The sequence below is a fragment of the Pseudonaja textilis genome, chromosome 5, assembly GCF_049901715.1.
Source record: "Pseudonaja textilis isolate UNSWEBS1 chromosome 5, rPseTex1.2, whole genome shotgun sequence".
Lineage (NCBI taxonomy): Eukaryota > Metazoa > Chordata > Lepidosauria > Squamata > Elapidae > Pseudonaja > Pseudonaja textilis.
The window spans coordinates 31956733-31962732 of NC_141994.1; the positions used below are offsets into that span (position 1 = coordinate 31956733).

Here is a 6000-nt window from a genome sequence, read left to right on the forward strand (position 1 = left end):
CAAGTATATTTCTTACTAATGCAAGATCTCTGACTAACAAGATGGATGAATTAACGCTACAGATTGCAAAGACTAAATTCATCAAGAACTGCTGTGTTTTGCTAATCACAGAAACTTGGCTTCATTCACTCATTCCAGTTGAGCTAGAAGGCTACACCAGCAGGACAGGAATAGAGATTCTGGCAAGAGCAAAGGGGAAGGTTGAAACCTTTATGTGAACAAAAGCTGGTGTATCAATACAAAGACTGTAGACAGCCACTGCTCCATGGATCTGGCGTATATGACTCTTAAATGTTGACCCGTATATATCCCATGGGAATTCAGCGTGGTTTTGATTACTGCAGTCTATATCCCACCTGATGCTAATCCAACCATAGCTTTGGGATTCTTGTATAACATTGTTAGTATTCAGCAGAATACTTATCCTGATGCTGTGCATATCATAGCGGGGGACTTTAATCAAGCTGATTTAAAAGAAGTGCTCCCTAAATTCTATCAGCATGTTAAGTGTGCTACTAGAGGAGCAAACATATTGGACAAAGTATATACCAATATCAAACATGGCTATAAGGTTATACAATTACCACATTTGGGGCAATCAGATCATATGTCACTGCTTTTAGCACCAACATATATCCGAGTGCTTAAAGATTGCACTGATCAGTCAGCTAGAGTCTTTACCAGGATCTTCAATTGATCTTTATCTCAGTCCACCATTCCATCTTGTTTGAAGGCTTCCACCATTGTTCCGCTGCCAAAGAAGTTCCCTATCAATAACCTCAACGATTAAAGATCAGTGGCACTCACTCCTATCATCATGAAGTGCTTTGAGAAATTGGTCTGCCGGCATATCATTTCTGGTCTTCCACATATGTTTGATAAGCACCAGTTTGCATATAGAAGAAATAGATCTACAGAGGATGCTATAGCCATCACTCTTCACACTGCTCTGACTCATCTAGAACAGCGGAGGGGGGGGCTATGTGAGGATGATTTTTGTAGATTTTAGTTCTGCGTTTCTTCCACATAGACTAGTGTCTAAACTTCTGGACTTTGGACCCTCTTATTCAATTTGCCTTTGAATTATGGATTTCCTATCTGGCCGCTCACAGATTAGGTAATTATACTTCTTCAGCCCTTATTCTTAACAGTGGTACACCACAGGTTTGCATACTCTATACTCTTTATGTGCATTACTGCATTCCCATTCACGCTAGTAATACTATTACTAAATTTGCAGATGATACAACAGTGGTGGGACTCATCTCCGGGAGGGATGAGTCTGCCTACCAAGATGAGGTGTACTGGTTGCTTTCATGGTGTGTTGACAATAAATTGGTCCTCAACACCAATAAGACCAAGGAGCTTATAGGGGATTATAGAAGGAATAGATCAGACATCCAGCCCTTGCTTATCAATGGAGACCGAGTGGAGCAAGTGGCCAGTTTTAAGTTTCTGGGTGTTACCATAAAAGAGGACCTGACCTGTGGCACACACATTGCAGCACTGGTCAAAAGGGCCCAGCAGAGATTATACTACCTGAGACTTTTCAGAAAACAACTGAATGAAAAATTGCTATGACCGTCTACCGCCGCACCATAAAGAGTATCTTAACTTCCTGCACCTCTGTATGGTTTGCCAATTGCACAGTGGCAGATAGGACAGCACTCCAGAGGGTTAACATCATTGCCCAGAAGATCATTGGTTGCCCTCTTCCAGGGGTGGGATGCTACCGGTTCTGCCCAGCCCTATAGAACTGGTAGCTCTGAAGAGCAGCAGACACCGAACCGGTTCTGTGCCTGCTGCTGTTTGGCCCTCCCACCCGCCTGGGCTCTTACCTGTCCTTTATTTCCTGCTTTTTCAACCTCAAAACGATTACACAAAACATAACCACCGAACTGGTAGTAACACCAGTTGAATCCCACCCCTGCCCTCTTCCCTCTTTGGAAGAGAGCCTTATAGCTCCCGCTGCCTTAAGAAAATTCAAAACATTCTCAAAGATCCATCTCATCCTGGGCACCCTTTTTTTTTTTGAACTGTTACCATTTGACAGACGGTACAGGATAATAAAAACAAGGACAGACAGGCTGAAAAACAGCTTCTATCCCAGGGCAGTAGCTCTGTTGAATTCTACTGTATAGTGCAGTGTTGGTGGGGTGTCATGGTTTTCAATTCAATGTGTGGAGTGTGAAGATGTTTGTTTGTGTTTATTTTCATGGTCATGGTCATGATGTGCACTGAAGATGGTGTTTGATTTCATTGTACAAGATGCAATGACAATAAACTAAATTATGTGAACTAAAGTACAGAAAATTGCTGCAGGCTGTGAGAATGGAGAACATTATAAAAACAACAGAAACAAAGGCAGAATATAAGGAAAACCAGTTGGATGACTGATTAAATGGATGAAAAACCAAAGCTTTGCATGGACAGCACTTGGAAAACATAGAAGGAAAATATGATGACAACTTGACATGGGCATGGCTTAAGATGGGAACCATCAAGTAAGAAACTGAAGGTTTAATACTTGCTGCTCAAGAACAAGCACTACAAACTGATGCCATGAAAGCGAAGATACAAAAATCCACTAACAATCCAAATTGCCGACTTTGCAATGACAAAGTCGAAACTGTTTCACATTTAATATGTGAGTACAGCAAAACTGCACAAATTACCTACAAAGCTAGACACAATCAAGTTCCTAAATTAATCCACTGGTCATTGTGTAAAAAATACAAGTTACCCGTATCTAAAAAGTCATGGGAACATAAAGTGGGAAAAGTTATCAAAAATGAGAAGGTGAAGATCTTGTGGAACTTTCAAATTCAGATGGATCGTCATTTGGAACACAGCACACCAGATATCACAGTTGTCGAAAACCGAAACATATAATTTATTGATATTGCTAGAGTACTAAAAGGTGTAATTTGAACTGAATCTCATGTTGACGTTATTTGCATTTTATACACATCTCTAATGGTAAAACCACTTGGATTGAAATATTCTGAAATTTTTCCTAGGCCTGTTTCTTTTAGTTCATCCTTTAAAAAAAAAATCCATCTATTTGATACTCAATGAAGCATAAGCATTTTCACTAAAATAACTTGCTTACCCTTGTGAGGACTGCTTGTATGAGAGTAATACCCATTTTGAAATTAGGCTTCAGTAAGATGAGCAGAGACTACTGCTTAGAAAATGAGATTAGTTTCTTGTTACTGGAAGATTTAACAGCTGTAAAAGATTTAAAACACTCACCTGGGTAATATCTAGTATCAGACTAGTGGACTTCACTGGAATTGTACTTTCCTCTCTTTCTTTCTGCCCCCCCCCCCCAAAAAAAAACCCCACACTCTAGAACAGATCTTAATAATGTAATGTGGAGAATACCCCCCTCCTGCTTCATTTGGCAAATTATTTTTGTTGATTGAAGCATTTTATTTTAAATCATATTTTACCTAGTAGTTAAATATTTCAAAGCATCTCACAATTCCTAGGTTTTATAATTATCTCCTGAAGTTTTCACAATTGAATAAATATTATTGTACCGTGCTTGCTATGTTACCTTGAATAATATGTTCTATTTTAACCAGTAGTTGTTTGCTCTTATAGTTACAGCACAACCCAAAACAATATTCTCATTTGGTGTTCAGTTCTTTATCCAAGTCTATTAACCCTGGAAGTGCTTACGTTCTGTGCGTGTTTATTCTTTCTGTTGGTTAAATAAGCTTCATTACTACGTTTCTGTTCATTTGCCTAGGTTGGTATTTGATGTGGTGTTTGAACTTTTATTTGTTGGTGTCCACCAGCCAGTGGAAGAATGGAATCCTCATTTCCTGAATATATAGATATATGTTAGAAGATTTGGGGGTTACCAAAAAAGGGGGGAAGAACTAAAGAGAATCCTATAAAGGTTGAATGTGATATTAGATGTAGTTCTTCAATTTTGACCTGGTAAAATATCCATCTGCTTAATTTAAATAAAAAGAATAATGTAAATTAAAAAGAAATTTAAGTGCACTTTTTCATAAAATCTGTTGCCTGCAAGGAGCTCCTTCAAATTCATGTTTATTGTGGATCACATGCTTGAGTGATTGAATTAAGTTTAATTGAAAGTAGTATGTAATCCAAGTTACACAAATAAAACTAACGCTTTTGAAAATTTAAGAGGAGGTCTCTTTAACTATTGAGGTAAATGTAGCAGCTGATTCCCTGTTTGTCTTTGCCACAGGTCTGAAGAACTGTTGCCGACTACAACAGTGCCAGCATTCCAACTTTATTAAAACTACCAACATCTTAAATGGACTTTCCTGTGGTGGTACCCTTATAAAATGGATGACAGCGACATCAGTTTGCACATTCTAATCACTTTCCAGAGTCACAAGAGATTTTTACATATACATAATCTAAGTGTATGCAACTGGTAAAACCAGAGCCTACATCCAGTATTACCAGTGAGAGACAATGTTCATCTACCAATGTTGTACATGTATGAAACCTGTACTGTATACTGCAACAAACCCATACTTCCTATTGGAGAGTACAATAATGTAAATCGTAAAAGCACCACTATTTTAGCATAATTAAAGAAAGTCCAAAGAGCTCCTATATAGACTACTCCAGATAACTTTGCTTCATTGGTATTTGTAGCTTATTGTAACTTTTTTAAAAAAAACCCAGGATCATCATTGTATTGTACAAAAGCGCTTTGATTAACACAACAGCTATATAGTTTTTTAATTTTAGGATAAAAAAAAACCTGTGGAGACAGTGAACTAGTGTCTTTAAAATAAGTCCTTTCAGTATAATGTCTGTCTAAAGACATTGCCTTTAATATCTGTTGGGAAGGAAATGTCCAGATTTTTCAACCTTTTATTGTATGTTTCCTTTTCCTTGTTTACATAGGGAACAATGTTTATAGTTGTGTGTACAGTGGGGGTCTACAACAAGAAGTGTATATTTTAAAACAATTTTTTAATGATTTAACAATTTTTTGTAAATCATTTTTGGGCTTCTGCAGCTGTAGATTCTCACTGTGAATTCCCTTGCTTGCTCATGCATAAGTGTATTTGCAATACCAAATATACAGGTTTAGTACTTTTGCCTGTTAGTGATTGTTTTACATGTGTAACGTTTTGGTTGAGATGTTAAATGGTGGACGAGTACTGTGGATGTGAATGTGGGAAGTAATTTTAATCATGTGTAATTGGTCCCAAGGCCTAAGTTGCAGTAATTACCTTTTTGCAGATTTATTTAACAATGCCTTGTTGCTTTGTATGCATTGTTTGGGTGTAAAGATTGCGTGTAAAATCCAACAGGGAGCCACAGTATTTAAATTGACAACCTAATGTTACAACTGCTTTGAGGTGGCCAAATGTAAACTAAAAGCCTTAATTAAAAGTGGTGCAATTTTGTATGACTTAGCATCAGTAGTTCAATAAATTTGGATTGCCATGCAAGGGCTTGCATTACAACTACCTGTTCTGTCACAGATTGTTTTGTGTAATGTTTTACTGATCTCATTAACAAAAAGTTAACATGATCCAAAAAGGAGAATTTATTCTATAAAGAGCCCTGTCTGATTCACACATCTCCATCCTCTTTTACCATTGACCCAATTAGTAGCCCCCAACTCAGCTCCGTAAGCACAAGCCAGTATAGCCAGTAGTAAAACATTGTGGGAACAGTAGTGTAAATATTTGAAGGATTTCCCATTGTCTATATAAGACAATCATGGCTTTATACTATTAAAGGTACCTATGATTCGTTTCAATAGAAATTTTGCAGGCTTTGATCTGTATCCACTGAGAAATGTGAATAATTCCCATCATAATGGGTTGATTTTTCTTCTCTTGCCCCCAAAAGGAGAGAATATATAACTATCTGGTTCCTCATTCCTTCCAGTAATTTCCTTTCTTTCATCCTAGATAACATTTTGTTTCTCTTAACTATTTCTTTTGTGCCTTATCTGACTGCTTTGTTTTCTTGGACTATCCTTAGCTC

At 37.5% G+C, this 6000-nt stretch overlaps 1 protein-coding gene across 2 annotated transcripts in view; it reads left to right on the forward strand.

The window, feature by feature from the left end:
* The window catches only part of RAP1B (RAP1B, member of RAS oncogene family), a 34696-nt gene extending 29225 nt beyond the window's left edge, over nucleotides 1–5471 (forward strand). For both annotated transcript variants that reach the window (XM_087935584.1, XM_026699897.2), the window contains exon 8: nucleotides 4229–5471. The gene's annotated coding sequence lies outside the window, so the exon portion shown is untranslated. The remainder of the gene's footprint in view (nucleotides 1–4228) is intronic.
* The last annotated feature ends 529 nt before the right edge of the window (nucleotides 5472–6000 follow it).